We start from the raw sequence: 6,368 nt of genomic DNA, 5'->3' as shown, positions 1-6,368 counted from the left end.
TGAGTCACAGGTCAGTGAATGGGAATCGTCAATGCGCTAGGGGAACGGGTCTCATCATCCAACATGGGAAGGAAATATCTCGTAAGGTATACACATACACACACAGGGCTCTTATGTGCAGCTGTTGTGTGGTGACCCACAAAGAGCGTTAATGGAAAATCGCCAATACAAACAGTTCTAGTTGATTTGGCTCTTCCGTTAAAACATCCCACGTCTATGCTGCAAACGTTGCCCAGAGTCACATCCGACCACTGACTTTGCAAATGGCATGAATTCCGAGCATGGAAGCAACCCAACATTCATGGAAAAGAATTCATTTAGATTGAGAGAAAAAGTCTCGTCCTTTCGCGATGAGGCATACCTTTTTTGGAACAGAGACTGGGAATTATTCGTACTCAACAATTAATTGTTCGGAAGTTTATATTTATAACGTCGCTTGTTTTAGCTGTGCATCTATTATCTTAAAATCTGCAGAATTGTGCTACAGAACTTGATTTCGATATTGCAGTTTACCAAACCACAAGATGAAAGTGCCATTGTTGTGTTACTGAGTAATGGAGGCAAAAAATTGGGACCCCAAAGATGGTGCTGTATGTACACGTTCTTAGCTCTCAATACAGATTGTAGCATTTAATTTTCATCCTTTTTTAACGACATGGAATGGGTGGCACTTTTGAAGCGCGAATGGCAATTGATTAGGAGGCAGGGGAAACAGAAAGAAAGCGTAACTTACTCTGGGACAACGTTATAAGTTCAATAGCTTAAATGAAAGTTTTTATTCATTGGGAGCCACAGTAAGTAACACTGAAGGGAGTAGAAGGTTTCAATTAAACATGGATGGAGTAAATGAATAGCTAACGCTATGGCAAATGTAATTCTTTTTTTTGGGCGGGGGGGGTTGGCGGGGAAGGGTGAATTCATCAACCTTGGATGAAGAAATGAAAATTAGTGTTACTTCCAAATGGGTGAGAAACTAGGAATTGTGGCGGAGCATTGAAGTTCGTGTGCTGTTGGCCTTTCTCTGAAGGGGCCTGAAATTCAAAGGGAAGTAAGTGCTACAAAGAAGGATGTTGTTAAACTTGAAAGGATTCAGAAAAGATTTACAAAGACAATGCTAGGATTGAGCTATAGGGAGAGGCTGAATATGCTGAAGAGTTTGAGACTGCGGGATGACCTTACAGAGATTTACAAAATCACTAGGGGCATGGATCGAGTGAGTAGACAAGGTGCTTTTCTCAGGTTAAAGAAGTCCAAAACTAGAGGCATAGGTATAAGGTGAGAGGGGAAAGATTTAAAAGGGACCTGAGGGACAACCTTTTCATTCAGAGGGTGGTGCGTGTGAGGAACGAGCCACCATTGGAGGCTGGTACAATTACAATGTTTAAAAGGCATCTGGATGGGTACATGAAAAGGAAGCGTTTAGAGGGTTATGGGTCAAATGCTGACAAATGGGACTAGATCAGTTTAGGATAATCTGTTAGGCATGGACTAGTTGGATCAAAGGATCTGTTTCCATGTTCTCTAATTCTATGACTGTATAATACTTCATTTAGAATCATGGTCAAACTCCTTTGCAATATTGGATTCAATTTCAGACACTGCGGTTCATGAAAGATATATTGGTCTTGAAACGAGTATAGCTAAGATTTACTAGAATGATTCCCAGGTGTAAAAACTAAATTACGAGGATGGGTTGCTTAAATTTAGCTTATGGGTTTAATTTTCCCCTTTTTTGACAGAATGTTTTTTCAAGCAAGAATCACGGTGCCCAGTCTGTCATTGCTCATTTCTGACACAATCTTCTACCCTTCACCTCATTAATTGTGAAACTGGCCTCTATGCTGTCTTTTTCTTGGAATTGTGGGGCAGCAGAAGTAAAAGTGGCTGTCCCTGCTGAGACTTTGCATTATGTACACTGCTAGTGCCATTTTTAAACCTCAGCTGCATACCATTCCTGATGTGGCAAGACAGGACCTGCCCTTCACATTCTTATGTTTATCCATTATAATGAAGGACATAGTCCAGAAAGGAAAGTTTGTACCCCTGTTTGTCAAATGCCAGTGGATGGGTTGATGGAAAGGAGTGCAGTGCTTTTTCCTACTGACATGTAAAGGAAACAATGCCACCAGTCTCAGCCTGGACTGAGTTAGCAACACAGGTAAGCTTAGTTGCTCAGGTAAAATGCAACATACAGCAGTGTAGAGGGAAGGTTAATGATCCTCTGCGCTCAGCAACTACCATCATGCCTTTGCTACCTCACGCTCACAAGGTCTAACTCTGCCACTGCAGACACATCTCATCAAAGCCTGGCCCACGCTCACTATTACATGCATCATGTCCACTCAAGTTCTGAAAGGTCTCATTGTTCATATATAAACTATAGACCCTTCCCACCCTCTGTGCTCCCTACTCATAAGGGACACCTTATCATCTCTCCTGATCCTGCATCACAACTAACTGTTCTTCCATCCAGTGCCAACATACTTAGTCGCTCCCTTTGTTTCATTGCAGGGAAATCATATCTCCCAGCACCCCAATTGCTGGAGCTGTAATTCCCAGACTGGCTGCACCTCACCTTTGCTACTGACTGTTGTCAACCCCTGAACTGGAAATTTGGAATTGGATGAGCCCCTTGACTGGTCATAGCAGTTCGCCTAACTAACTGTGCTTTCCCTTGATCCCAATCAGTACTGGCTAACTTTGACATTCAATATGGCAAATCATTTGAAACACATGCAATGTAAGCTGCTAGTACATGTTGTAAGTGCAACATTGATGTCACATTGTGCTATATGGCAACATGTCCAGCTCCACAGATGTTCAGTACTACAAACCAGGAGAAGCTGCCACCTCATCATACAAGTTAAAAAGTAATGCGAGCTTCAAGTAAGCACAAAGTCAGTGAGTGCTAAGAAAGTAAGTTAAGATCCATAAGATGCATCCTATGTAGATGTAATGAGATGTATGTGTGTCCCTGCATGCAAAATGAACTGCCAAAAACATGCAAGCTACGGGTGTCCCTAAGATCCAAAGTGAAGTTGTGAAAGACTGAAACAATGTGGGAGTTGGGCCTTCAGCAGACCTGATGAAGTGGTGAAGCTGATTGGTTTTCAGATGCCTACTAGCTTGGACAAAGAGTGGAAAAGGACGGTGTCCCTGGAGCAAGTAGGGTCTCGCGATGAAGGCAGCGTTGGTTGAAGGCCATGAGAAACAGGCAGCAAGCTGTTGCTCTTCCAGCACTACTAATCCAGCAAGCTGTTGCCACCAGTTTACCACTCTCACTTAAATATTGGGAATTAACACTGTCTTTTCAAAACTCACCATTTGAACTGCAAGGAGAGAATTAAATTTTCTTTTCTCAAAATCAAAATCTGATTTTTGCCATATTTTCCCAACTTTCTCACAATTGCCCTTCCAGTCCAGAAAGGGGAAAATTTCACCCTATATTCCTTTCAGCTTAGAAGATTGAGACACTAATTGAGCTTTGTAATTATGATGTGAGAAGATAGATGCAGTGAAAGCCATTCAGAAACCTTCTTCACACAAAGGCTCTAGAAATTTTGAGCTCTCTCCGTAATGTTGTGGACATTGGGTCAACTGAAATTTCAAAACTAAGGTATACAGACTTTTGTTAGGTAGAGTATCAAGCGATTTGGAACAAAAGTTTACTAAATTGGTTTTCGGGACAGATCAGCCATGATAAAATAGGCTCAAGGGGCTGAATGGCTTTAGCATGTTGCAATGTACATATACAAATGGTGATTGTGATCTTTATGAATGTACTTTACTGACCTTTCAGTAAACACCAGACTCCGCCAAAAGTCCGAGACATGAAATATATAATGCAATGCACAAGGTCTTCAGGGGTTTCTTTGCTTCCACAGAGGCTTTCAGTTTTCATAAACCATTCATTCAGTCTGTTGATATAAAATATACTGAGGAGCTAAGTAATAAAGTAAATATATGCAATTTAGTTAATGTGATTTTGAGGAAATGACTGTCATTCTAAAACGGTCTGTTTGAAGGTCTGGTTTAATAATACTGAATCACCATTACATCAGTGTTCTTTTTTTTTCTAAAGTTCACTTTGTATAAGCCAAGATGTTAATTTTGGTTTTCACTGGTTTTTGAGGCATAATGGAATAACCCATCCTTCCGTTCTGTAATCGAAATTGTGCAATTAAATCCACTGGTTAGAGTTTGTTCTCATGATTTACAGGCAAGTGCTTTCAAATGGATGATTCCTTTAATTCTCATGTTCTGAAAGGAAAAACATCACAGGCCTATATTTTCCTCTTGTTTGCAGCCTGTTTCGTAATGGATTCTATTGGTGGAAGAAAATGGAGCTCAGAACAGTCACATCATTCAGTCCTCAGCTCCCGTTGGCATTTTCTTCGATCCAAATGCAGGCATAAAAGGTAAACTCATTGATATCAAAATTGGCATCCATATTTATTTTAGCTCTGAGAAAGGGTCACCGCTGATCTCAAACATTAATCTGAATTTTATTGAGGCAAGAATAGTGGCTCTGTGGTTAGCCCTACTGCCTCACAATGCTGAGGACTTGGAGTTCAATTCTAGCCTCGGGTGGCTTTCTGTGTGGAGTTTGCATGTTCTCCCTATGGCTGAGTGGGTTTCTGCTGGGTGCTCCGGTTTCCTCCCACAGCCTAATAATATGGGGCAAACTAGGGTGCATTAACCATAATAAATATGGCTAATCATATTTAGCGGCATATTTGCAACATTTTGTGCCACACTTGAATGTGGCAGGTTCATCATATACCTTGGCATACTGTGAATATTCACATTCTACCTTCAAGAGAAAATCATGAGAATTCATGTATCAAGGTTAATGAGACTTTAGTGCTCTCTAGTCATGATTGTTTGAAAGTGACATGCACTAATCAGTTTTGTGTAGTTGTGCGAAGGCAGTTTTCCTTGTTTAGTTGTAGAGGCAGAAGAGAGAAGAACAAGAGAATGGCAGCTTGCATGGAGCTTATGAAATGGTAAGGGTGAGGGGAAAGAGTCCCAAAGGGAGGCAGAGAGTCTGGCTGGAAGCAGGGAGGAGTGAAATGAGAAGGGACTGACATCTGTGTGTTTGAGGCAGGGGTGTGGGGGGAAGGGGGGTGAGGGAGGGGGGAAAGTAGTAGAGGTGGTGGGAACAGACAGCCAAATTAATAATGGCTCTAAAATGCAGTGTCAGCACTATCCACATTTTGGTCCATCTCAGGGTGTTGGCTTTGAGTTTAACCACAATATTTCATTTATTACATTTGGGATTCCTCTCCTTTAATATGCATGGAAGGCCACTGAATCCACAATCTCAGCCATACCCCACAGATACAACACTGGACACTAGTATGAACAAGGCAAAAGTGAGGACTGCAGATGCATGAAACCAGAGTCTAGATTAGAGTGGTGCTGAAAAAGCACAGCAGGTCAGGCAGCATCAGCAGAATGGCCATTCCTGATGAAGGGCTTTTGCCCGAAACATCAATTTTCCTGCTCCTCAGATGCTGCCTGACCTGCTGTGCTTTTCCAGCACCACTCTAATCTAGACACTAGTATGAACATCCAAAAAGAGTAAACAAAAAAGCACAACATTGTTTCTTCCATTATGAAACAACAATCCCTCTCTCCCCTGTAACTGGTGTGCTAAATAAATATTTGGTCTCTCAGAGAATCAAAGAATATGGGAACAGTGGGAAGGTGGTGTTGAAGCATCAGCCTGAGGAGGCTTGATAGACCATATTGTCTATTGCTGTTCCTATCTCATGTTGTTGGATGCTAATATTGAAGAAATTTAATTCAGTATTGATTTACAGAGCACATCATTTCATTGCAATGAGATTTGACAATTTGATGATCGAGGTGGGCTGGATGTCCAATTGCATCATTTTCTTCTACATTTCCAAATCTCCAATTAACTTCCCAAATGTATTAAATGCATTAGCTTCACTTCATTATATTGATTTTAAGGAGCAGCTCAATGTTTGATGAATGATCTAATATACCAAATGCTCTTACAATTTTTGTGGGGCGGCACAGTGGCTCAGTGGTTAGCACTGCTGCCTCACAGCACCAGGGACCCAGGTTTGATTCCTACCTCGGTTGACTGTCTGTGTGGAATTTGCACATTCTCCCCGTGTCTACATGGGTTTCCTCCAGGTGCTCCAGTTTCTTCCCACAATCCAAAGATGTGCACATTAGGTAAATTGCCTATGCTAAATTGCCCATTGTATTAGGTGCTTTGGCAGGGGTACATATAGGGTAGGAGAATGGATTTGGGTGGGTTACTCTTCGGAGGGTCGCTGTGGACCTGTTGGGCTGAAGGGCCTGTTTCTATACTATAGGGAATCTAATCTAAT

At 41.6% G+C, this 6,368-nt stretch overlaps 1 long non-coding RNA gene across 3 annotated transcripts in view; it reads left to right on the top strand.

Moving 5' to 3' along the window:
* Positions 1 to 7: 7 nt before the first annotated feature.
* The window catches only part of LOC140479008 (uncharacterized), a 30,593-nt gene continuing 24,232 nt past the window's right edge, over positions 8 to 6,368 (top strand). For 2 of the 3 annotated variants that reach the window (XR_011960917.1, XR_011960918.1), the window contains exons 1-2: positions 8 to 590; positions 4,307 to 4,418. This is a non-coding gene — a long non-coding RNA (uncharacterized lncRNA). The remainder of the gene's footprint in view (positions 591 to 4,306; positions 4,419 to 6,368) is intronic. The other variant, XR_011960919.1, reaches the window with a different exon arrangement.

The sequence above is a fragment of the Chiloscyllium punctatum genome, chromosome 6 (genome assembly GCF_047496795.1).
Source record: "Chiloscyllium punctatum isolate Juve2018m chromosome 6, sChiPun1.3, whole genome shotgun sequence".
In the NCBI taxonomy this organism is placed as follows: domain Eukaryota; kingdom Metazoa; phylum Chordata; class Chondrichthyes; order Orectolobiformes; family Hemiscylliidae; genus Chiloscyllium; species Chiloscyllium punctatum.
The sequence above is the reverse complement of the archived record's forward strand: the minus strand, read 5'-3'. Positions and strand labels throughout refer to the sequence as shown.